The following is a 27,765-nucleotide window of genomic DNA, read 5'->3' on the forward strand; positions in this document are numbered from 1 at the left end:
TATATATGTGTGTATATATATATATATATATATATATATATATATATATGTGTGTGTGTGTGCGCGCTTTTGTTATTGAAAGTGGTAAACAGGCTTGCACTACTTCTGTATGCAACATTTGCTTAAACATGAGAAGACACGCCTACTGCTATTCATTAAATTACAGTTAAAGTCAATGTGACCAAATAATCTAGAGATGAATATTTACACCAGGTGGCTAGCCTTGATATGGTAAAACAGAATTTAAGAAAAATACAGATATTTTTCATAAGCAAAAATCACTTGGGTATTTTAACTTGGTTGAAAAATACTTAATTCCCCCTAAGCCACATCAATAAAACATAATGTTTCTCTCTTCAAAATAAGTAGAAACTGATCCTTGTAACTGTGCAACCATGCAATAACCCTACCCCCAAACACACACAATACTGTGAGCCATCAAGTACAGAGCCATCCGTACAAGCAGTTCCACTGTCACAAAAGCAAAATGCGACGTATGCCCTCTATCATACTGTGATACATCAAATTGCTGCTGCCCCTTTGCATGAGTTGTAGCAGCTTTGCTCAGCATGCATTATAAAGCCAGCTTTATAGCTTTCAAAACTCAGGTTTGTTTACAGGGACAAAATGCAGTGTACTTCAGTTTAGTTTGGGAAACTTCATACATCAAGATGCATATACCTTGTGAACAATTCTTCAAAGAAACACACAATCCAAATATTAAATGCAGACTATACATACAAACTCTCCAGATTTTAGCAAAATGTTCAGATTTTTGCCCCAAACATACTTTTGCTCCTTAAACAAATTGTAGTTTTTCTCGTCATTGAGGAATGAAGTTTCTAAATAAGGACATAATATTTGAGTTTCAGACCTCATATCCTTCAGAAAATGCATGCTAAAGCCAAACATGTTCTAGAAGATTTCTAAGAGCAGTATTTAACATCTGTCCCTGATTTTGACCCTTTGTCTCTCCATTATTCTGGCTTTTTCCTGATTTTGTACACTATGATGTTGGCAGGTATGATGCAGAAACTTTTACCGTTCAGGTTACTGCTTTTCCAAAAACAGTTCAGTATTTAACGAAAAGTTGAGATCACACAAAATGGCTTCTCAAACAAAGGATAGCAATGTTTCTTAAGTACAGCTTGCAGATATACCTTCCAGTTTACTGGATTCCTTTTCAGCCCCTGGGGATGACACTAACCATTTCACTTGGAAATCTCTTATTCTGTACCAGTGCCAACCCCTTTCTTTTTATTCTCAATTCAGCTAGTTCCATCCTGGTTTTCATGGGACCATCTCTGCCTTCTGGTGGAAAAATTCTATAATTTGCCTTCAAAGACCACTCATTTCTTGAAAGTAAGTCCAGTTCCAGTGTAAAACTGCTCCATATGCAGTCCAGGTATAGATACCACATTACATGACACCCTGCAAGCATAGAACCATCAGTCTAGTTTTAGCAGACAGGGAATATGTCAGGGACAACCTGTTTACCTATAGGTGGCTGTATACAGAATGATGGAGAATCCCAAAATTAAAGGGTTACAGGGAGACTGCCCACTCAGAAAGTTTAAGCTTGCTACCCCAATTGCCCATACAGCCACTGAAGCAGGGTGCTTGGTCTGTAACTAATGCAAATTCTATGTATTCATGGCCCACTTGTTTGCTGAATAGTCTGTCTTTCAGTTGTTGTATAAATCCTTTCAGCATTACAGTGCTTTTGGCTAATGTAGCAAATGGAATTGTCATCCCATTGTGACAATTTTCTAAATTCCTAGCTCAGAGGAATCAGTAAAAACAGGAAATTCCTTAGAGAAGTCTGGAGCTACTGAGATGGGCTTTAAGTACAGCATATATTCCAGTTTCTGAAATGTTTATTCTGTGACATCTAACCATGTGACATTTAGCAAGGCCCTAACCTTGGTTAGGTTAATCAGGAGAGAGGCAATAAAACGAAATTCTAGGAAAAAGTGGTAACAGTTTGCCAAACCAGAAAAGCATTACGCTGTCTTTTTGTAGTTGGTTTGGACCATTCCCACACATCTTCCATTTTTTTTCATCTTATGGCTTTACTGCTAACTTGCCTACTACATAGCCCAGATAATGAGCTTCTGCCTTGCCTGGCTTCCACAGAGGTAGCTTTACTGTTAGTCCTGCTTGGCTTAGAGAGTGCAAAATGGTCTGCACTTTAGATAAATTACATTCCCAGTTATAAGAGAACATGACCAGATTGTAAAGCTAAGAAGGCCACCAATATCCTGAATGGACTCTGAGTACTTTCTCCATAAGCCCCTGAAACATTGTCAGTGCTCCATGGAGACCATATTGCATACTATGTAGTGGAACAAGCCACCTACCATAGAAAGGCACTTTCTCCTTCATCTGTGGCCTAAGTGTAGTTTACCAATAGCCTTTAGTTTGTTCCAAAGCAGAGCATAAGTCTACTAATATATCCACTCAGGGCATAAAATATTAGATGTGGAAAAGATGTTAAATTTACTGGAGCAGATGCAAAATCTGATATATCCATCAGACTTGGGGGGGGCAGTGCATTGGGGTTATTCTACACACACTGTGATTCCTTTATGAACCAAAGATTGAGCATGTTCTGTACCTCTTCTATAAATGCTATCCATTGGGATTCTGGTACCAGTATAGATTCCACCAGGCATAGTTTCAATGATGTGCTAGATTAAATTGGTCCCATTGGGAAACTTAAAAAATAATTCCCTGTTCCTCACTACAGACTCCTTAAGCTGTTCATAGGTAGGTACTAGACTATTGGCCCTGGGGCCTATATAAGCCTAGCCAAAAAGGTACCCTGGCTTTCGCCACCCAAGAAAATTATTTTCCTGTGCCCCTGTCGAGCAGAGCCACAGAAGTGATCCCTGGGGTGAATTTCCTATTTCCAGTCCAATCATCAAGATTTTTCTAATGAGGAGCTCTGTTTGACATTCATAGGTAGTATGTTCCAGAGTATGGGAAGTCTCTGGACAGGAATCTCCCTCCAGCATGTTCTGTTTATTGTGGTGACAAGGTTTAGGTCCCTAGAGCATGTAGCTCGGAGGGATTGGGATTTCTTTAAGTGGAGCATGTCCAACAGCTCTGGGTTTGACATAGCTTTGTATGTTAGGCAGAGATCGCCTCTGAGTAGGCGATATGCGACTTAGTAAAGCTGGAGTTTTTTGAGACGGTCTGTGTAGGGCATCTGTGAGGCCAGTAATCCTCTTTGTGAGGTATTTCTGTGGCCTTTCCAGTTGTTGTAGATGTCTTGTGAGGTACATACCAAAAGGGGCGTTGTACTCTATAATGGGTCTAATGAGTGATGAGTAGAGGGGAACAATGACCTCTTTTTTTTCTGGATGAGAAACCTTTTGTGATGAGGTGAGCCACGTAGAAGGATTTCCTGACCACTGTGGTGATGTGATTACCAAAGGAGAGACTACTGTCCACCTGTGTCCCAAGGTCTCTTATCACATTTTTGGTATTAAGTAGACTACCAGCTGTGTGGTAGTTCATGGTTACAGAGTTTTTACCAAACGGGATGACATTACACTTTTTGGCATTGGGCTTCAGGTCATGGCTTTGACACCAGGCATCTGTCTTAGTGAGGCCCTTTTGTAGTATGTCCACATTGTTAGGAGTTTTGATTATGGCTTCTAGTTTGCAGTCATCTGCAAACTTTGTTAGCCTGTACTTTAGAGAAGTAGATACCAAACAGGAGAGGACCCAGGACTGAACTCTGTGGTACTCCACTTGTCACTGGTCTGAAGTTGGATTTGGAGTCTGCTACTTTCACAGTGTGGGTTCTGTCCATGAGCCAGTTGGCAACCCATCTTGTGACGTAGGGATTTATACCAAGTTTAGTGAGCTTATCTATAATTCCAGAGTGGGGGATGGTGTCGAAAGCCTTGGCGAGATCTAGATAAGCTGTGTGAACCATCTGACCCTAATCTGTGGCTTTGATGACTGCTTCAAAGAAATCAGTCAGGTTTAGGAGACATGATCTGCCTTTTACAAACCCGAACTGGGTAGGGTCCAGAGTTTGGAGATTACCAATGTCTTTGTTTATGAGTTCCATGATGATACGTTCCATGGCCTTGCAGACCAGGCTCATCAGGCTAATGGGGCTGTACTTCCCAGGGTCCATTGTGGCTCCCCCTTAGTGGAGTGGGATAACTGTCGTGGTGCCCCATTCAGTGGGCACAAAGCCTGAGGTGAGGCTATGATTGAACATGGTACTTGGGTAGGGTGCCAGTTCATTCTGTAGTTCATGTAGAACGCAGCCTGGGATATTGTCAGGTCCCATGGATGCTGTGTTCTTGGCTTTGGAGAGTGTGTTTTTTTACCTGTGCAGCCGTGATTACAGGAACTTTGCATTCTTTCGGTATAGAGATGGGCCCTCTAGGGGGTGAGAGGGGGGTAAAGTTAGCACTGAACCTATCTGCCAGGATGTTGGCAATATCAGTTGGTTCTGTATATTTAGTAGCATTGTGCTGTAACTCAGAGCAGATCTGAGTGTTGCCATTGAGATTCTTGACATAGCTATAGAATGCTTTGTGGTTGTCTTTAGAGTTAGTGGAAATTTTTTTTCGTAACTAGCTTTGGAGGATTGTATGAGGGATCTCAGCTTCTTACTGAGGTTGACCAGGGAGTTCCTCCAGTCATGGGATTTTACTCTTTTTTTGCAATAGTTTCTTTCTTCTGTTGTAGAGTTTGTTTATGGCAGAGGACCACCAGATTGGCTTCCTTTTTTTTGGAGGATAGCATCTTGGTTCTATTAGGGATAGCATGATCCATGCACTCGTGTAAGTGCTTATAAAGTGCATATGTGTAGGATTCAGCAGTCATACCTCTATTGTCCGTCTGCATGGGTGTCATGAAGTTTGCCACTTCTGTCTTAAGAAGTGTGAAGTTGGCTTTGGAGAAGTTTTTTACGGTGGTTTCCATAATTGGGGGTGGGGGCGGGATGTCTAGGGTGATTAGCTTGTGGTCAGATCTGACCAACGAGGAATTGACCTCTGGTGTGGAACACCGGTTGCCCATGTTGGTAATGACCAGGTCTAGGATATTGCTGCCCCTGGTGGGGGTGTAAAAAAGTCACATGCTCCCCGTCGGGGAATCGAACCCCGGTCTCCCGCATGACAGGCGGGGATACTCACCACTATACTAACTACACTAACTAGTGGTGCTTTGCCTGTTGTGATGCCAGGACATAATATGGGGGCTTTAACTTCTGCAAACATAACTCAATACATATACCTCAGGTTTAACATAGCAGTTCAAACAGAGTGACTCCAGTTAAGGCTTGAGGTACCTTTTCATAGCAAAGGAGGAGCGATGGAAGCAATTGCTCTGATTTTTTCCATGCTGTTCTTTGGCTTTTCTTAGTAAACATACAAATACAGTATAATCACGATGCAGTCAGTACTGTGAAATGAAAAATCATTGAAAGATAGATCAGAATAAGTGTTTAGACAAAGTTTAGACCCGTAGTGTTTTATAGCTGTAGAGCAGTGGTAAAGTGAACTTTCATAAAAATGTAAAGTTGAAGAATGTATAGAACAATGTTTGTGGTCAGGTAGTCAAGTAGACTTAACGGTAAAGGATAAGATAGAAAATTAATGGCCAAGTAGTCACTTTCGTGCAGGATAGAACAGAGTGGATAAGGCTAGATTAGGGGGATTAGACAGGTGTCATTAGACATGTGACCTTTTAGGTGTTGTTTCATTAATGTCTTGAAAGTTTTTAAGTTGTTCATTTGTTCAGCTCCTCCCTCTCCTGTAATTCTCTGTCTAAAATCGGTATTTCACAGAAATAATTTTCTTCTGCCAGTGTTACTGATAGTTTACCTGTATCCACTGCAGTAGTTCTCTTACTCTCTTCTTAAAGCCTTGCCTCTGCTTTTGTTTGGCTATCTGTTGTGACGTAGGAGATTAGCTGTGTCTGTCCTAATTTTGATACCCACTTCGCTAAGGTGCTTCTTGGTATTGTTCATCCTTTTTCAGTTTCTGTATTGTTTTTTTTTTTTTTTTTTGTTGCCTTACGTATAGCACTTTTGGTAGGACATAGTGTCAGGTTTACCCAACCCACCTGCACTACGCAAATCTTAGTTCCTTTCAAGGTTTCTAGTTCTTTTATTTAGTGGGTCCATGTGTTTCTGACAAAGTATGTGATTGTCTGTCTTCTCCACACAAACATTTCTTTTCCCAAATATATCTGAATTGGGAAGGGTCTTAACTAGCTGACATATTTGTTAATTTTGGTAGTAGATCTATTGGGCAGAGCATCTTTGTCAAAGAGTTTGCATTTTTACTTGGGAGTTAGAGCATTCTGTCTTTTTGTCCCCATGTACACTCACTACTTCAACTGTTTACCTAAAGGCTTTTGATAAGCTACATACACATTGTGATTTAACTTATGTACCCACGACTTCACTCATAACAACAAACACTTTATCTTCCCCTGCACACCAAATATACCACCCTCTATAAAATACCACCCCTGTACAGCCACAAAACATAATCCTAAAGACAAAGACTATATAAAGCTTATAAACAAATTCCTAAAGCTCAGAATATCCTGTCACTCTAACCTTATAACACATGGAGACATTCATCCCAACCCTGGCCCACCCACACCCAATAACCTCCACTCCGCTACCACAACCTCACAGTCAAGCTACCCGTGAATTCTCCCACTAGTTCCCTCCTAGCATTTCACCTAAATATTAGAAGTATTAACAATAAGATTCCCAACCTACATGCCCTCCTAGCAACCCACTCCCCAGACATTGTGTGTCTTACGGAAACCTGGCTAAAACCCAGTACTACTGACAATGAGATACTACCTCCAGGATACAATATTCACTGGTTAGACCGTGCTACAAGGAAAGGAGGTGGGATAGCAGTCCTTTACAAAAATATGCTAACCATTAATAGAGAAACCATTCAACCTCCCCAATTCAATAACGCAGAACTCCTCATAACCAAGCTACAGATTAACCAAAACAAACAGTTGAACATTGTCTGTGCATACATTCCACCAGGCAACAACCTAAATACCCTAGAAGATCTCTTTTACTGGTTATCCACTACCTACCCCAAGAAACCATAGTTCTTGGTGATTTTAACACCGACTGGCACCCCTGCACCTCCAACCCCCCCCCCCCCCACTCATATAAATTTATCTGGGTTTAAACAGACCATAACCTCTCCCACTAGGATAAACAAACCAACCAACAAGGAAAGTATTCTAGACTGGATCCTAGTTAATAACCAACCCCAACTGTACACAGCTGGTACTCTCCCTGATGACCTCAGCGACCATTGTCTAACCTATATCATAAAAAACAAGGCAGGAAACCCTCACCAGCCCAAATATAAAACATTTAGAAACAGGAAAAACTTTGATGCTGCTATATTCCAAAATGAATTAAAAGCAGTTGACTGGTCAAAACTAAAAAATCTAACATTAGAGGGGGCCATAGATCACTTTAACACTAAATTCCTAAGTATCCTTGATTCCCATGCTCCAGCACGTACAATAAAAACTAGATCAAATACAGCACCATGGCTCACAAAAGATACCAAAGCAAAAATCAAAACTAGAAACAGAGCCTGGGCCAGCTGGAGAACAACCAAAGCCCCACTTGACCATCTAAAATATTGTCAACTCAGGAATGATACAAAGAAATCTATTTTACTGGATAAAAAAAGCTTCTACCAAAATCTCTTACAAAAACACCACAACAACCCTCAAAAGTTCTGGGCAGGCTTAAATCAACTACTTTGTCCAGGTCACTCCACCACCCCAACCCCGGCTAACTACACCCATAGCTCCCCAGAGACAACAACTAGCGCCTTTAATAACTTTTTCACTGAAACAATCCAATCCCTAGCAAATCAACTAACCCTCTCTAACTTAAACCACATGCCTAATCTACCTAATAATCACCCGGAATTTGGCTTCCAACCAATATCCACTAATTTTATCAAAACACTTCTAAAAAATCTAAAACCTACCACCCTCGCTGTTGACCTCCTCCCTGCAAATAGCTGCAGATGCCATTGCATATCCCATATCTATCCTCATCAACAGAACCTTATCCGAAAATGCGATCCCCTCCCTCTGGAAAATATCTCACGTCATCCCACTCCATAAAGGTGGTAGTTCCTCAGACATATCCAACTATAGACCCATTGCCATTCTTTCCCCACTAACCAAAATAATGGAGAGATGTGTACACAAGCAACTAATGCAATACCTTTCACAGAATAACTTACTATCCAATTCCCAGCATGGTTTCAGGCCATACCACAGCACCACCTCAGCCCTCCTTTCCTTTACTACTGCCATAAACCAAAACAAGAATGACAATAGGCTAACCTCTGCCCTCTTTCTTGACTTATCAAAAGCCTTTGACACGGTCAACCATGAACTTCTTATTCTTTCACTAAAATCTATTTCCCTCAACAAGCCTGCTATCCAGTGGTTCCAGACCTACCTGACTGGTAGATAGCAGGTGGTACTATGGCAAGGCAAACTCTCCAGCCAGTTACCTCTCACACTTGGTGTCCCTCAAGGGTCCATACTAGGTCCACTACTCGTCTCTATTTTTATCAACAACCTCCACACTGCTATCCCTAAAGCTACCTGCATCCAATACGCAGATGATTCCACTCTCATCTGCTCAGCCACCTCCCCATCTGACTTGCAAATCTTAACCCAAAATACATTTAACACTATCGAGAACTGGATCACCAATCAATGCCTACTTCTGAACCCCAATAAAACTAAACTTCTGCTCTTCTCTCCTACTAGTAGATCCACCACACTGTCATTCTCTGTCACATCTAACAATGGTACCACTATTTCCCCAGATAATCACACCAAACTGCTAGGGGTTATCATAGACAATAATCTCAAATTTGACCTACAGGTCAACAAAACCATACAGACCATCAATAAAAAGCTTGGATCACTGTATAGAAACAAGACATTTTTAACCCCACTGGCTAGGACTGCAATCGCCCAATCACACCTACTCTACTCTCTTATATGCCTCGCCTGTACTCTCAAACCTCAACAAATCCGAACTAGGTAAGCTGTCCCATAGCTACAATCATATTGCCAGATTTGCCACTGGCTCCACCTATAGAACCCACCACTGCCAGAACCTTAAACAACTAGAGTGGCTAGAACTGCCCAGCTTAATTCAATTCAATCAACTCTTAATAGCGCACAACATTTTGTACCACCCTGAGGATACCCCCTCACTTAAAAATATTATTAAGCCATATAGCAATCTAAGATCTCTACAGTCAGCTGATAAACTACTGGTCCGAACCCACAAAGCTAATAACTCTGCTGGTGAATCCCTGTTTGCCAACTTCATTGGCAAAACCTGGAATTTGTTGAAAAACTATATAACCCTACAATCCCCCAAAAGTCTCTTCAAAAAAAAAAAAACTCAAACAGTATCTCAAAATGAATTGGCTATGTCCATGTACCAACCCTGATTAAGTTATAAACTAAAAGCATATTCTGCAATTATCATAACTTGTAACTACATCACCAAGCTCTGCTTCCAATCTGATGTCTCTTACTTTTAATTGTCTGTCCATGACAATTGTGAGTCCCTACTAGGGAACATTACTAACCCATTGTATATAATCACTTTGTTTTTATAATTGTTTGCTAACTTCTGTGTAATCTATGTAAGTTTGTCTTTGTGGAGCTTTTCTCCCCGGGCCTCCGCTGAAAATGGACATGTATCCAGTCGGGCAGTAAACAAATGTAAAATAAATAAATAAATGTAATCATGTTCCCAGGATCTACTGAACCTTGCACCTCTTTTCCTTCTACTAAAGTAGTACATTTAACAAGTCTGGTTACATCACAATAAAAAAATCAGATTTAACGGTTCTTGTAACAAGTCAGAATTCAACACTGTTGCATTACATGTGCACACCTTCAGATTATGACTGTTGACCAGCACGTAGGCTAATGTGCCTAGATTTTACAGTTACAATACTTTTTACCATTAGTTTTATGATACTTTGCTGTTTGTCCTGACATAGAACAGCTAGAACAAACTAGTTCAGAAAGTAATGATTTTTAACTATTTACAGAAAGAGACACTGTCTCAGTAAAAGACTTAGTAGCCCTTGATGCATACAGGTCAAATTCAGTGTTCGCTATGTCTGTTAATAATGAGCATTCAACTAAAATAGCCAACATTTCAGGAAGATTTAAAGTTACTATGCGTCACCCATTTTAAATTACTGGGGAGTGTCCTTTTATACATTCACAGTATTTCTATTGTTTTATTTTATTATTTATATCAGATTCTAACCACAACTTAAAATGTGCATTAAATCATCCATTTATAATGTTACCGATTTTGTCAATGAATGTCTATTTATGAAATTTGAAAGTATGTGCCTTAGGTGAAGTATCAACCTAGCTAAGGCTAATGTTTCTTTTTCCAGTTTTTGATATATATATATATATATATATATATACTGTATATCAAATACATATAGGCATTTTAAGGAGTACTCAGGTGTGTAGACAGAATCGTGGCCCACTTTACTTGAGGCCATTTTCCATCACTGATTAGTTTTTCAATGCTAGGAGATGGTCCTTCAATCAAACATTCTTCAGTTGAATGCCATTTTTCAGAACCAAAAATGAGGTAGTCTGTCAATTTTACTACGACAAAGAGCTGTTATTGCAGGTTTAGTATGTGTTCATCTGTCACTGCACATTGCTCCTAGAAAGCTATGCTAGTATTTATCAAAGTCAGTAAAATATTTCTATTTTTTCCACTAGAGGCAAGTCTTTAACACAAACCTTTATCCCATTTCCAGCATGGATTCTTATACAAGCATAAGGTTTGTAACAGTCTTTACAATAACTGCATTTTGCTGCCCTGAAAATCTCTTTCAGCACAAATTCCCATGCTGGGACAAACTTAACACAAAAATAACTTGCTATACTTTAGCACAGGGTCAAAGGAATCAAAGTATTCAGAGAAAAGACAAAAACAGGCCTCAGCTTCTACAGTAACTATCGCATTAAGCAGTAGTTTATTCCTTGGTTAAAGTATAGGTAGTGAAATAATCCAATTCCAGTTTCACAGAAAAATGGTATTGCCTGGTGAAAGCCACTAATGTATGAAGTTTATTTTCCAAATATTTTTATTTTTTCTTCTCTTGTATTTGCATATTTCAGTTTCAGTCATTTTACAAGCCACAATTCAATTACATTTTAGAGGAAATGCAATCAAAATTAGGTAGACCTTGTTACAAGAGAAATATCAGTGTTACCACAAAATACACAATATAGACAACCCTATATACAATATATACAAGTGCTACAGAAAATCAACTTCAGATTCAGATTTGAGTCACATTTTACGTAATATTTATATCTGCTACATAAGAGGTTTAGGTTAGATACAAACTTATTTTTTATTCTCTTTACAGTTTACATTAACAATAATTTGTCTTTTCTCGTCTGTTTTTTTTTTTTTAAATATGATCCAGGAGAAGACTCCAATATCTAGAAAATAGGAATGCTTACTTTGGTTATTTGTTATCAATTAATGTGCTGATATATACTTTATTGTCATACTTCAGAAGTCCTTCTATGACAGTTTGGTTCAATCTAACCAGTTCTGAGTAATATGCAATTTTACTAGAGAGAAGAGGGTAATTAGAATATGCAGATTAAGTCTGGTTAACTTTTGAGAGGTGATATGCAAAATTGCAATTTCCCATGATAATGTGGATTGTTGATATCCTATCTTCTCAGTCTGACTCTCAGTGAGCACCATAATTTATAAATACATTTATAGAAGCAGAAGATGTGGAATACATCAGCTATTTGTGAGTAGCAGCATGGACAGTTTGGTGAAACTTCCGAGCTATTTCTGGGATAAAGTAAGTATTGTTTGTTATCATTAATTGATCATATGCGAGTTTCTTAAAAGGGATTCATTTTAATGTTGTTTCGATGAACTTTGTTTTCTATGCAGGAGAAAACCATCTTTATAGCTTTCAACACTCAGGTTTATTTACAAGCATAGAAATAAAGCATGCTTCATTTCAGTTTGGAAGACATCAGTCTGGTTACACACATCTTATGAACAATTACTCTAGGAAGAAACAATCCAAGTATTGACTGCATAAACGTTCATAGTTCAGATAATTGCTTTCTAATAAACTCTCAAGTTGTGTTTTCCAAAAACAGTTCACTATTGACAGAAACAATTTTTCAAACACAGGATAACAATTCCTTTGACACAGCTTGTAGAAATATTTTCTAGTTAACAGGATTACTTCTCAGTACATGGAGCTCCCTTGTAGCACTCTTCCAGAGCTGGTGTTAGGCACCAGTGATATTTGTGACTGGGAGCGACCCTGTCATTTTTGACTGAGTGGGGGGCTCCCACAAAAGCTGTCTGTGATTCCCTGATTACCTGTTTTATTTTAAACAAGGTTGTGTTATAACTGTCTAGAATAAAGCTGGTACTTGGTGGATGAATATGAGATAGGAATAAGAAAAAAAATTATCCTTTGTTTCCCAATGATCATGTTTAGCCTAAACTGGGTCATGTTATAACCATACTTAGAAAAGAGCCAGTAATGAGTGAATGAAATTGACCCAAGCACTAAAGACTGGCAGCCCATAAGGATCAATCACAGTGATTAACTGAGGTTTTAGAAAACACTGATGCTCCCACTCTTCAGGTATATTTTTTTCTCTTTCAGACTGGGAGTTTTATAAATATTAGCAGAACACCAGATATTTTAACTTTGCTTAAGAATTATGGACAAAACCAAAAATAATGTAGGGACAAGTATACAAAGTCATGAACGCTTTTTAATTATTAATCTGATGTCAGTCTTCATTTATCCTTGACTGATGGGACTCAGTTCTGAGTCTCAGAACCAGCTCATCCATTACAATAGCTCGCACAAGCCAAAAATCTCCTGAGCCAATTCCTACCCAGAATGCCTCTCTCTAATTACCTCTGATCTTGTTTGCTGCTATTCTCATAAAGACACGTCACCCAAAACTCTGCTTGAGCTAAGTAAACAATGTATTGTTTATTCCAGTTCTATTTCTAAACTTCTTCTCCTACCCAATTAGTTTACTTGTATACCCTTGTAGTACTCTCTCTCTTTCTCCATTTAATCTTTCCCCTACTGTCACGTAGTTTTTTTTTTTGGTGTATCATCATTGGTAGCCTTTTTCTTCTTCTTCCTTTTGTGTGTTTGTGTGCGTGCTTTTGGCGTGAGTGCATCTGCTGTTGTTCCTTTTCTTTTAATATGGCAGAAAAAAGGAAAGGGAACTATTGGTTTCAAATCTTCTTCTGGTTGTGTCAGAAAAATGCCAAATTCTGATAGTCATTAAACCTGTGTGTATTGCTTGGGCCTGGCCCATCTAGATCAGCACAGACATTTGTGATGCCTTTAGTAACCGCACCCTAGTTGAGAGAAAGAACAAGTTGATTTTAAAAGGTCTATTGAAAACTTCCTTTAAAGAGGCCTTGTGTACAGGTGCCAAATCTGAGGGGGTCTTCTCCTTCATCTTCCACAAAAAAGAGAAGTCACTAGGTGCTGACTTCTCCTTCGGCTCCGGTTCAAAAAAAGTTGAAACCATTGGTTCCCACAGCTTCTGTGGAACCAAGGATAGATATAAGTAAACCTTTGGAACCTTCATCAATTGGTTCCGGTAGTGGTGACTACCTTGGCACCTCCACTTTTGGTGCCATCCACCTCAGTGCCGACCATTGTAAGTGCCCCCCCCTTCTTCAATGCTGTCTATGATGGTGCAGACAGTGTTTACAGAACTGGTTCCCTCCCTGGTGCCTACAGCCCAAGAACCACTGTTCATTTTAATTCCCAGAACCAGATACTCCCCTTCACTCAATCCTTTCATGAGGCAACTACCTAATCCCTTCTTGGAGATGCTGGATTCTCCTTCAGCCTTGTCAGTACTGTCCTTCAAGAGTCTGACAGAAGTTGACTTTGTGAGGTTAGGTAAGAAACTTTCTTACACTGTGAAGGACACCAATGAGGAAAAGAGGAAAAGAAAAGGCAAACACTACTAAAAACTCCTGATGTCCACCACGGCAGTAAAACTTAATAATAAAATCAAAACTTTAATAAAAAGAAAAAGAATATAACATAAAACAAACAGTCCTCAGTCTTCCAATAAGTGCTTTTGGCAAATAAGCCTTCCTCAGATCGTGAGGTTGGTGGATCAGCTCCTCGTGAGAAGGGGTCTCTCCACTTCTTCCCAGACTTCACTCCCTACTAGAGATAGGCATCTTTCTCCAAGGACTCCAACAAAAAATTCTTCTTCTAACCACTGTGGCTTTTAGAGACCTCAGCTCCAACTTCCCCGATTCCAGCTGTCCTGGTACCGACAAACTTTCATGTCTTCGGCTCCAGTCTCTGCCCTGAGTTCCTTGGTTGCTTCATAACTGATGGACTCCTGGGGTCATAGCTGCATGACACTATCTGTGAGCTCTTCCTTGCTTCTGACCTTGATGCAGTTTCCCCAGCGTGAGATGGGACCACGGTTCCGAGGTTGTCTTTCCCAGTTCTTGGCTCCCATCCCTCTATGATGGGACCTGCCTTTTAAGTTATGGAGAGGGCCTTGGCCTCTGCAGGCTCCCAGCTGGTCTGTCCCCCATCAAAGCCTTTCCCTGGGATCCCCTCTGTTCCAAAGCTTCCACCAACCTTCACACCTGGACAGCGAGCACTGGTACTGCAGGACAGTAGCTGCTGTACAGGGCCCTACCTCTTCCGAGTCCCAAGACCAATTCTCACAGGAGTCTGTGTACCTGCAAGCATTTGGTGCTCACCCATCTACCTCTTCGGTGATCCCGCCAACTGACGATCTTATCAAACTGATTGCCCACTGGGCTTGGAAGGCCCCTGATTCCATAGATAGTAGTCCACATAAAATACTTTCAGCTCCAGAAGACCATCAGCATTGGACCAAAGGTTTAGTAGTAGATGCCATGGTGGTTGCAGCAGCCACCAAGAAGGAACTAGTGGAAGAAAGTTCCACTGTTCATCCCCCTAACCGAGAGTCTAGAGCGATAGACAGATTTGGGAAGCAGGTCTATGCTTCTTCGAGCTTTGCTTTATGGTCGTTGAACTTTTTGGCACACTTCATTAGACTTCAGAGAGATCTGATCAAGGAGCTCTCAGGTACCCTCACAGGAGCTGTATCTGATGAGGTTCAAGATAAAGTAGCCTCCCAGCTTGCCACCCTGAAGTCTATCTCTAACTCATCCATGAGGCTTATTGCACATGCAGCCGAAGGGACAAATAGGTCAGCGGGTTCAGGCATAGCAATAAGGAGGCACAGCTGGATGTGCATGTGTGAGTTTGTGTAGCCATTCAAGTCTTCATTTGTCAATGCTCCATTTGATGGATCTTTCCATTTTGGCCCAAAAGTTAAAGATAATTTAGCCAGGTGTGAAAAAGATGGAAAAAAACTTTCTGCTGTGGGCAAACATTTTTCTGCTCCTCAGTGTTCCTATTCCAGGAACTAGAGAAGTAGGAAAATGTGGTTCAAGAAACCAAGGGCCTTTCCAGGACATATGTGGTAATGATTTCCATCGGGTCTGACAGGGGAGCTATAATGGAAGATTCCGGCCACACGGCAGAGGTGGCCCACAAAATCAAGGTTCCAGAGATTCCATCTCAGGGAATCTTACCAGTGCTCCTGAAGGAAGGCCTGATTGTTTGCCTCTGGAGGCAGTTGGGGGAAGACTATCCTCACACCCATTGGCCTGGCAGAAGATAATCACAGATGCTTGGGTGCTAAAGATCATTACCAGAGGTTACCATACTCCTTTTGAACTGACCCAAAAACTAGGAAAAAGGATCCATGATGCTCCACCCAATCAAAGGGATCAGGTGACTCTGGAAGTTCAAAAGCCGCTAGAAAAAGTCATCCAAGAAGTCCTGCCAGACCAGACAGGATCCAGATTATACTCAAGGCTCTTTTTGGTGCCAAAAAGTCAGAGAACTGGAGACCAGTTTTGGATTTCATTGTTCTAAACAAGTTTGCTCAACAGACAAAATTCTGGATGGTCACAGTTCAGTCTATTCTTCCCTTCTTAGGGAAAGATAACTCAAAGTGTTCTGTAGGCCTCCAGAACATGCATTACCACATAAAAATGGACAAGTGCTCCAGGAGGTTCCTCCGCTTCCAACTGGGGGCCAGTCATTATCAGTTCCGAGCCCTGCCCTCCAGTCCCACCACAGCTCCCCAGGTGTTCGGTAAATGTATATAAGTGGTAGCAGCTCACCTGAGGCTGCACGGATTCCGGGTGTTTCCATATCTGGACAACTGGCTCCTTACCACTCCCCACCAGGCATTGACTCGAACTGACAAGGGATTTCACCCTACACACTTGCTCTCAACTAGGGATAATGTGAATCTCACCAAATCTCAACTAATTCCTACCCAACAACTGGAATTCTTTGGGGCCAACCTGAATCCAACCTCTTGCATAGCCACTCTTCCTATTCAGACTGCAGAAAATAAGATCACAGGTAGACAATTCTTTCCAGCGACAATGTTCCTGCATTACCAGTTCTACAAGCATTGCAATCAATGGCGGCAGCCATCACATTAGTACTTCTACCAATATTTCACATGAGAATCCTACAGTGGCTTCTGTCCTTCCAGTGGTCCATCCTCTGTCTCTTTGCATCCAAATCACCAATTGTTGCAAGAAGGATTTATCTTGGTGGATGGAATCTGAGAAAATTCTTCTGGGCCGACCATTTGTTTCTCCTCTTCCCCAGGCCATAGTGACCATGGATGTCTCCCAGATCAGGTGGGAGGGCATTTTCAGGGAAGTACTGTCCAAGACACTTAGTCCCCTATAGAAGCCAATCTGCATATCAGTGTTCTGGAACTGAGGACAGTGTTCTTAGCATTGCAAGCCTTTCAAACTGTCCTCCCTCTAGAAACAATTGCAGTTAAGTTAGACAACATGTCAGTAGTCTGGTACATCAACAAGCAAGGTGAAACCAAGTCTTACCCACTCTGTCAAGAAGCTCTCAGAATGTAGCAATGGGTGATATATTCAAAGTGCTGTCTAGCAGCAATGCACATCCCAGGGAACTCGAAGGTGATAGTCAACAAGTTGAACAGATGCATCCTCCTGTCTTACTAGTGGTCTCTCAATCCCAGAGTAGCAAAGGAGATTTTCTGTCACTGGGGCTAGCCTTGCTGCGACCTATTTGCATCCCCCCCCCGAACAACAAGTGCAGCAGCTACTTCACCCTAATAACCCCTCAGGGGGAGTCCACAAGAAATGCTCTCTTTCATGACTGGCCCTCAGGACTACTCTGTGCCTTTCCCCCATTCCTCTGATACCTCTTTTCATAAAGAAGGCCATAAAGTTGAAGAGCAAAGTGATTCTCATTGCCCCTTTTTGGCCTCAACAAGTTTGGTTCCCCTTTCTTTGGGCTTACCTACTTCAACGTCCATGGACTCTGGACCCATATACACATTTCCCGTCCCATCCTCATGGACTAGTTCATCCCAACCTGAAAAACCTCAGGCTTACAGCTTGGTTGCTCCAGTTCCATTGATGGCCAAGCAAAATAATTTATCTTCCCCTGTTCAAAACATTTTTCTAGCTTTCCATAAACCTTCGACAAGGAAACTCTACCTCAGCAAATGGGAAAGATTTTCTTTATGGGCACACGATAACAAACATGATCCTTTCTCAACTTCTGTTAGGGATTTTGAATTTTTTGTCTATGCTGTTCAAACAAGGAGCTTCTTCTACTATCAGTGTTCAGCTTGCTGCCATTTCTAATTTCCATAATGGTTTTGAAGGACAATCTTTAATTTCACATAGGTTGTGCAATGCCTTTCTAAAGGGAACATTAAGGTTAAAGCTGCCTTATAGGGAAGCCTCTCGTTCTCTGGGATCGTACTATGATTTTGCGGTCCTTGACCCAACTCCTCTTTGAGCTGGCTGCTACCTGTGATTTGAAGTTTCTTTCATGGAAGACCATTTTCCTAATAGCTATTACATCTGCTAGGAGAATTACAGAGATTCATGCATTATCTTTAAAACCTCCATACTTGACAGGGTATCACTGAGAACCAAGCCATCTTTTCTTCCAAAGGTTGTTTCTGAGACTAACATTAATCAGTCCATTGAGTTGCCAGTGTTCTTTCCTAAATTTTCTAATAAAGGAAAGTACTGCTTACATTTATTAGTTGTCCACAGCCAATTGCATTTTTACCTCAAAAAAACTAAAGATTTCCGGAAGTTGGACCAGTTATTCATTTCCTTTTCCAGTCCTTCCATAGTTAAATAATGTTCTAAGGTTATATTATCTAAGTGGCTCAGAGATTGCATTATCTTTGTCTACACCAACAAAAATCTCAAATTGGCAGCTTTGGCACATTGGGAGCTGTGACCACGTCTGCTGTTTTTCATTCCAAAGCTTCCATGGACAACATTTGTGCAGCAGCGATGTGAGCTTCCCCTCATACCTTTATTACTCATTACAGAGTGGATCTGGTCTCCAGAGGAAGAGCGTCATTTGGTTCTATAGTGCTCAGGAATATCCTTCCATAAGGCCTCCCAAGATTCAAGGTAGCTGGGGACTTTGTCCCATCAGTCAAGGATAAATTAATATTGACATCAGATAAAGAAGTTATGTACTCACCATAACGTTCCATCTGTGTTGTCGATCTTCATTTATCCTTAACACCCCACCCTCTTTCTCCCTCCTTCAGACTCCATGAGGATCTGACCATAGTCATGGCCTTTTTGCTTCCTCATGCATGACCTTAGACAAAGCCTCTTCAATGGCTTTACTGTTACCTTTATCTAATTTTTTATAGCTGCAAACTCGATCTGAGGTAATTAGAGAGAGGCATTCTGAGTAGGAACTTGGCTCAGGAGATTTTGGCTTGTGCGAGCTATTGTAACAGCTGAGCCAGTTGCGAGACTTGGAACAGAGTCCCATTAGTCAAGGATAAATGAAGATCGACAACCCAGATGGAACATTATGGTGAGTACATAACTTCTTTTTCTGATTCACTAAAAGTGTTAATAGAACAACATGTTTTGTATCATCATGCATTTTCTAAACAATAAGACTTATGAAAATTCCTGGCGTTATTGACTGGCTGTAATCCTGAGTGACTTACCAGAAAATCAAAAATGTTACAAAGGGCAGGGCAAAAATATTACACAAAATCAGGGAATTTTCTGCAGAATCATTGACAGTGACAGCATACCTCTCAAACTTTTAGTGTATGAATTCTGGACAGTGCCAAAAGTGATAGGAGAGAGGCTGATTTTAAATATTGCTCTTGCAAGCTTGCTAAAATGACATGTTTTGCATTAGTATGCACTTTCTGAAGGATATGAAGTCTGAAACTCAAATGTCTGTTATTAATGACTTCAATCCTTAATGATTTGTCAGAAAATCAAAAAATATGAGGCAAAAATCTAGATAGTTGAGAAGTATGAGTGATGCATTCCTCCTCGAGTAGGATTACTACCTGTGATTATCCCTGCTTGGGCAGGTGGCTCTTGTATTTAAAAAAAAAAAAAAAAAAAAAAAAAGGCAGTTGTCTTAAGACAAATATTCCCAAGTTTCAAGAAACTATTTATGGGAATGGTTTGCCATAAAAAAATGTTCCATATAAAAAAGTGACCAACCCTGTCCTCAATGAGGTGAATAAAAGTGACTCAGCCCTGCTGTTTGATTACTATTCACTGATTTGCAGTGGCAGTAGTAGTATATATAGCTTACACATATGTATGTCATTTGGGGGTAGTGTAAGAGTAACAAATTGGACATAATTTCTTCTACTTTCTATCATAAACATCAACATTGCCATTACAAGTGTGTGGTTTCAGTGGATTTAAGAGTAATAAATTGGCCATAATTTCTTCCATTTACCATGTTAAATGTAGCCATTGCACATGATATGTGGCTATCTTTGGTGATTTGTCAGGAACAAGATATGTACAAAAGCAATTGCTCAGTGGTGCAATGAATAGTGTTGCCCTATCACAGTGTTTTGTAACAGTTAAATTCTTGGCTGTGGCTTTTTGTATGTGGAGTCTGTATACCCTCCTTGTCTCCATATGGGTTTACCCATGAGCTCTGGTGTCCTCTAGTACACCAAAGACAAGCCACAGGTGAACTGGATTGCCTTCAGTTTCTATAAAAGGGAGTTTTCAGAGAGTATATCTGTTTATGCATCTTATGATAGACCTGGCTTATCAGGGGCAATGTTGGTGTGTTTAAAACTTTCACTGACGTATTTCTGGACACACAGATGACAAGGCTGGGCACATACATAACAAATGCAGTTAAGAAGTCATTATCTTTCAACAATAAGGCATAAACTGTAGAAGACCCAGACCCTGGGAACTTGTAGGGGGTATTGCCGTCTCCAGACCCCAGACTATATGGAATTTGAAATGGACATAATGGTGGCTTGTGCCCACATCCCCTACCATTCCATAACTGATCCTGCTCAGAAGTGTGCAAATGAGGTTGCCATAGCCTATGTGGAAGGCTGGGGATAACTGTGGACTTTTTTCTTTAATTTTCTTCACAAACCTCACAGAAAGTCATGATAGCATGTGTAGGAGTAGTGTACTTCTAGGAGCAACAAGTTGGAATACATAAGATTTTTTTTCCACATTCCTGATTATCAAACATTAGACATGTATATGGATCTAGGACTGCTGAACGAAACTTCAACAGTCGGAATCCACTATCACCGAACACATTTTAATGAAAGCGCTTTCACCAAAAAAGCGCTTTCGCTAAAGTGTGTTAACAAAACATTAAACCTACTTTTAAGCAGGGGAGCAAGCACCCCTGCACCCCCCCCCCACTTTAATATTCTCACTCTGAAATCGCACTACAGTGAGGAAAAGGGAATTTTCCCTTATCTGCACCGTAGTATGACTGGCACAACAGGCATACTTATGTGAAAATAAAGCATTTTCATGTAAGTATGCCCGCCCATTAGCGATTCGGTGAAAAGTGCGTTCGTGCAAGAGTCCTTGACCCGTACAGAGGCGTCTATCTTTTCAAGGTGTGGGTGAGGAGACAAGGATGTTTGTATGTGTCTGACAGCAACAGATTGAAATATGTTAGTGTTCAATCTGTTCTTTCAGTTTCATCTCCACCTGATATCAGAGGGGGTGCACAGAAGACGGCTGCCTTTTAGGGGGTAGGTGTGAGGAGGCATGATTCAGATGCTCATCATCATATGTTTGAGCCCAGTACACTGAATGTTGTTTTTATCAGTCGGATTCTGCAGACAGGACAAGACTTGACCCTCCCTCACTTGCAGGAGCTATGTTAAAAGCCCATCCTTGTGTTGTGGCAGAACAAGATCCAGTGTATGGAGCACAATCATTTTAATGGTCAATGTAATGGCTATTTGGGACATGAGAACACAATTATGTATGTTCATAGGTTCATAGATTAGTACTAGGTTAACTGCCCTTGCAAGCCATTTTAAGCCTAGCCAATTATCCCCTGTGAGATTCAAACCCTGTACCTTGTGCTTGTAAGGCAAACACCTTAACCATTGGGCCACCCTCCCAACCCCTTTGTGTGAGAGAGCACTCTCTCTCTCTCTATATATATAGATATATATATATATATATATATATATATATATATATATATATATGTGTGTGTGTGTGTGTGCGCGCACGTGTGTGTGTGTGTGTGTGTGTATATATATATATATATATATATATATATATATATATATATATATATATATATATATATATATATATATATATATATATATATATATATATATATATACACACACACACACACACACACACAATTAAACCCACAGTAAAGAGTCAATTATCGGAACGTTGATTATCCGAAACTTCAATTATTCGACCGCAGCCTTCTAAAGTTTTTGGGTAGGAAAAATCATAAAGTCTGAATATGTAAAAAATTATACATATTCGCTTATGTGTGTTTTTTGAGCTTGTAGCCCACTTGTGTGTGAAAAAATATTTTTTACTGTCTACTGGAATCACTGTATAGTTGAAAAGTGTATTCCCTGCATGCAGAAAAAAACAAGATTTTAGAAGTTTTTTTATCCAGTTCAGTTATATGTTTGATTATCTGAACTACTCTAGGTCCCAATTAGTTTGGATAATCGACTCTCTACTGTGCGGATATATATATATATATATATATATATATATATATATATATATACACACACACACACACACATGTATTTGGGCTACACCACATAAGGCCACCCAAGGTGAGCAGATCATGAGAGAGAGAGAGATCAGAATAAATATGGTCAGTTGGACAAGGTCATGACAATTCACTCCAGAAGAGTGTGTGTGTGTGTGTGTGTGTGTGTGTGTATATATATATATATATATATATATATATATATATATATATATATATATATATATATATATATATACACTCACACACACACACACATATATATATATATATATATATATATATATATATATATATATATATATATGTATATCTGTATATAGGTTCATAGGTGTGTACTAGGCTAATGGCCCTGGAGCCTTTGCAAGCCTAGTCCAAAAAAATTGCCCAGGCACCGCACCCTGCCACCTGATGTTAGTTCACAGTGCCCCTATCCAGTAGGGCAACTGGAGTGATCCCTGGGGTGAATTTTCTGTTACCCGTCCACTCGTTAAGATTTCTCTTGAAGAGGGCCAGCGAGATGCTCTGCTTGACATGAATGGCAAGCTTATTCCAGAGTATGGGCAGCCTTTGGGAAATTAACCTGTCCCTCCAGCATGTTCTGTTAATTGTGGTAATGAGGTTGTGATCTCTGGAGTGCGTGGCATGGGGGAATTGGGATTTCTTTTTGTGTAGCATTTCAAGTAGGGCTGGGTCAGACATGGCTTTGTAAGTCAAGCAGAGTTCACCTCTAAGTAGATGATAAGAGACTGAGAACACCTGAGGTTTCTTGAGTCTGTCCATGTAGGAAATGTGTTTAAGGGATAGGATCTTTTTTGTGAGATACTTTTGTGGCATCTCCAGCTGTTGTAGGTGTCTGGTCAGGTACATGCTAAACGGGGCATTTATTTGATGATTGGTCTAATGAGGGATGCGTAGAGAGGGATGATGACCTCTTTCTTCTGGATGCGAAACCTTTGGTTATAAGATGTGTCACATAGAAGGACTTTCTGACCAAAGTGGCAATGTGGTAGTCGAAGGTGAGGTGGCTGTCAACCTGGGTGCCCAGATGTCTTATGGCCCCTTCAGTGTTCAATGGGCTCCCATCAACATGGTAATTCATGGGAACTGAGTTTTTTCTAAAGGGGATGATAACGCATTTTTTGGCGTTAAGCTTCAGGCCATGGTGCCAACACCAGTCATTGGTCTCAGAGAGGCCCTTTTGTAGGATGTCTGCATCACTTGGGAAGTTGATAATGACTCCTCTTGCAGTCATCAGTGAACTTGGTCAGCCAGAGTCCTTCTGTGTTGACCTGGACTTCTGAGAAGTAGATGCCAAATAGGAGAGGGCCCAGGACCGAGCCATGTGGGACTCAACTCATGACTGGTTGACAGTCTGACTTGGAATCCGGAAATTTCACTCTGTTGGTCCTGTCTGTGAGCCAGTTTGCAACCCACCTAGTGATGTAAGGGTTGATGCCTAGTTTGCTGAGTTTATCAATGATACCTGAGTGGGGAATGGTGTCAAAGGCCTTGGCCAGGTTGAGGTAGGCTGTTTGCACTGCCTTACCCTCATCCACAGCCTTGGTGACTGTCTCGAAGAAGTCATCCAGGTTCAGCAGGCAGGAGCTCCCCTTGACAAAGCCAAACTGTGTGGGTTCAAGAGTTTGGAGATTGCCTATATCTTTGTTAAGCAGGTCCATGATGATGTGCTCCATAGCTTTGCATACCAGAATCATCAGGCTAATGGGGAGATAGTTACCAGGGTCTATTACCAGGGTCTATAGTTGCTCCCCCTTTATGAAGTGGAATGACTGTAGCAGTACGCCATTCATTAGGGGCATAGCCTGAGGTAAGACTGTGATTGAATAGGGCAAACAGTTGTGGTGCCAGTTTGTTTTGTAGCTCATGTAGGACACAGCCATGGATATTATCAGGTCCCAAGGATGCTGTATTCTTGGCTTTGGACAATGCAGCTTTTACCTGTGCTGCAGAAATGGTGGGTACCAGCCTTTCTTCTGGTATAGTGATAGGGCCCTTTGGGGGGAGGGGTAAAGTTGTCACTAAATCTGTTGACCAGTATGTTGGCTATATCTGAAGGCTCAGTATAGGAGGTGCCATTGTGCAATAACTCAGAGCAAATCTGGGTATTGCCTTGGAGGTTTTTGATATAGCTATAGAAGGTTTTGTGGTTGTTTTTGGTATCAGTTGCAATTCTGCCTTCATAGCTGGCTTTAGAGGATTTGATAATGGATCTTAGCTTTTTGTTGAGACTGATAAGTTTCTTCCTCCTGTTGTAGAGTTTATTGTTGGCTGGGGACCACCAGATTGGCTTCCTTTTTTTGGAGGAGTGCATCTTAGTTCTATTTGGTATGGCAAGGTCCATGCATTTGTGTACACGCTCGTACAGTGCATTGGTGTATGATTCTGTAGTCATGCAGCTATTTTCCATTGGCATGGGTGCCAAGAAGTTAGCCACCTCTGTTTTTAGGAGCCCAAAGTCGGCTTTAGAGAAGTTTTTCAGTGTGGTCACCTTAGCAGGGGTTGTAAGTGAGATGGAGATTTCCATAGTGATCAGTTTGTGGTTGGATTTAACCAGGGAGGAATTAACTACAGGTGTGGAGCAATGGTCTTTCATGTTGATGATAACCAGGTCAAGGATGTGGCTTCCTCTAGTAGGGGTCAGAATGAGCTAGTCCAGGGCACTGGAATTGATATATTCCAGAAGACGTTGGGCCTGTACATTGGTACTTGGATAGTTTTCCCAGTTGATGGAGGGGTAGTATTGGGTTGGACCTTGATAGACTCCAGGGTCCTTAGGAACTTGGAGTGAGAGTCTAGGGACATGTTTGGGGTTCTGTTGCAGGCTATGACTTATAGCGCCATCTTACCCAGTGTTAGTTGTACCTGAAGTATCTTGGATGCATTATGCTGGGCTACCAGTCTAGAGGTGTGTGTATCCTTTAAGAATATGGAGACTATACTGCCTTTGGAGCTTCCGGCCATATTCTGGGGCCAAAAGGTATGGAATGAGTTGTAGCCTGGGAGTGCAGGGATGCTTTCTGCCTCTTCAAATCAGGTCTCCATTACAGCAGAGATGTCGACATTCTCCATTTTGAGGAAAGCTTCGAGTGAGTGCATCTTAAGATTTAAACTTCTATCATTGAGCAGCATGACCCTCAAATTGCATTTGTTTGTAGCTGTTATGGTGGAATTTTGGTCTTTGAAACACTGCCTAAAAAAGGCACTATAGATGTGGCAACAGCCTTAGCCAGTACCTGGAATCCCAGGGGTGATAGATGCAGGCCATCTCTGGCAAAGCATCGAGGTCTGTCGATTATGTCATCCCAGGCAGACAGATACTGGATCCCCTTAGAATGACACCAGAAACTTAGCCAATTGTTGAAGTTAATCATTTTCTGCTTATACTGTGGTATCATTCTGGGTGACGGTAGAATACTGCTCAGGGCTAGTGTCATACCTGCCTGAGCCACATATTCCGAGAGTTCCATCACATCTCTTTTCATGTAGTCCAGGGAGGTACGTCTCAGGTCATTCACACCCACATGGACAATGACTGAGTCATATTTGTACTTGTTGTGGAGTGACCTGAGTGCATGTGTTATGTGGCGGATCCTGGTACCCAATAGACAACTAACTGTCACCTTCTCCTTGTTCAACCTAGTGAGTGGGACATCAGTTTGCCTCACAATTGAGTTTCCTATGATTAGTACATTGAGCAAAGTGTTTTGCCTCAAGGGCTTAGGTTGAGGGACACACTGTGGTAGTGAACTATGTGTTCTGGGGTTGGTGTTGTGTTGTGGTGGTGGAGTGCATTTCTGTCTCTGGGGTCTCTGTTGTTTGGGTAAGTTTTTATTGAGAACCTCTGGGAAGGTGAGTGTATGGTTTGTGTTTCTATGTGAATGTTGTGATGGTTGGTGTTTTGGAGGGCTGTGTGTTCTATGTAGTGAGTTGTAGGTGTTGACCTTCTCCTCTTGACCAGCTAGTCCAGTCTTGGTTGGAGTGTGCACTGCTTCCAGTTTGGTGATATAAGTGCATCTCTCACATGTATGAGTGTTGGGAGGTAAGAGAAGAGGGTTGTCTGCGTACATTAGACAGTTGCCACACTGTCTCAGAATGCCCAAGTGCACCATGTTAGCAGGAGAAAGCACAGGAAATTGCCCTACAATCATACCAGGAGGGGTGGTCATAACTAATAAGTACTGATGCTGTTACTGCTGAAGCTCTGGATGCTGCAGACCTGTATTTAAACTGTGCTACTCAATTTTAAGGTTAAGAACTCAGTAAGAAAAAACTCACAATGAAGCACAGATTAATCACTTGTAGTCAAAAGAATAGCACTTGCAGTATGAAAAAAAAAAACAGTTAAACAGCAACAAAATGCAGTAAAATGCAGTTAAACAGTAATGAATAGCTCACAAATCAGAACAGTAACAGCACTAATAAAGCAGGGATTCAGTATACTGTCATCAATTTAGTGAGGCTACCAACAAGCTGTAATAAATAAGGCAAACAGCAAAATGAAGTAGAAAGAGGTACAGCTTGTTTTTTGTTTGTTTTGTAGTAGAAAGTGAAGAGACAGAAGATAATGAGATAATTCAAGGTACAGAAGCTAAAGGGGTGGGCCTTTACTAAGTTCTCACTGTAAACAGTAGAATGAGCTGATGTAATGTGACTGGGGGTGTCCAGTATCAACTTTATAGCAGAGGCGGGCAACTCAGAGAGACCAAGATTTAACACCACCACAACAACTGGGCAGGTGTGTTGGACAAAAAACATTTATTTATGTTTTTATTTATTTTATTTATTTACATTTGTTTACCAGGAAATTCTGACTGGATGCAGGCCCTTTTTCAGCGGATGCCCAAGGAGAAAAGCTCCACATCATGTACATGATAGAGACACAAAGTTGCAGCAATAGTAAACAACATTACAGGTTGTTGGCTTTTATACAATAAAAAGATATTAATTATCAACAGTATATACAGTAAATGTTGCAAGTTAAGATAGTTTCTTGTTGTTTATAATATTAGTAACACATTTGTCAGACAAGATGTTAAAGTATGAAAAGACAACTAGCTATTTCTGACTGTGGTTAGTAGTGGCGGTAGTATAGTTGGGTTAAGAGTCTAGGTGTGGGAGGGAGGGGGTGTTAGTCTGGATTAGAACAAGGACAAAGCCAGTGCAAATTTAAGTGGAATTTGAGCACAGTCTTGAAAAGGCTGCTGGAAGGTAGAGTAGTTATAGAGAGTGGAAGATTGTTCCAAAGTTTAGATATGGTACATGAAAATATGGCTTCTCCTGCTGAGTTTTTGGGTTTGATAACAGTCAGTTGATTTTTTTGATCTTAGGGACCTAGTGGGTTGACAGGGTTGGAGAAGGGTTTGAAGGGAAGGGATGTTAAGGGGGTGGTTAATAAGTTTATGAGCAAGGGTGAGTTGATTAAAGTGTAGGGGTTGTGGGAGTTCTAGCC

This window comes from Protopterus annectens, chromosome 8.part1 (genome assembly GCF_019279795.1).
Source record: "Protopterus annectens isolate FY-2018-M chromosome 8.part1, PAN1.0, whole genome shotgun sequence".
Lineage (NCBI taxonomy): Eukaryota > Metazoa > Chordata > Ceratodontiformes > Protopteridae > Protopterus > Protopterus annectens.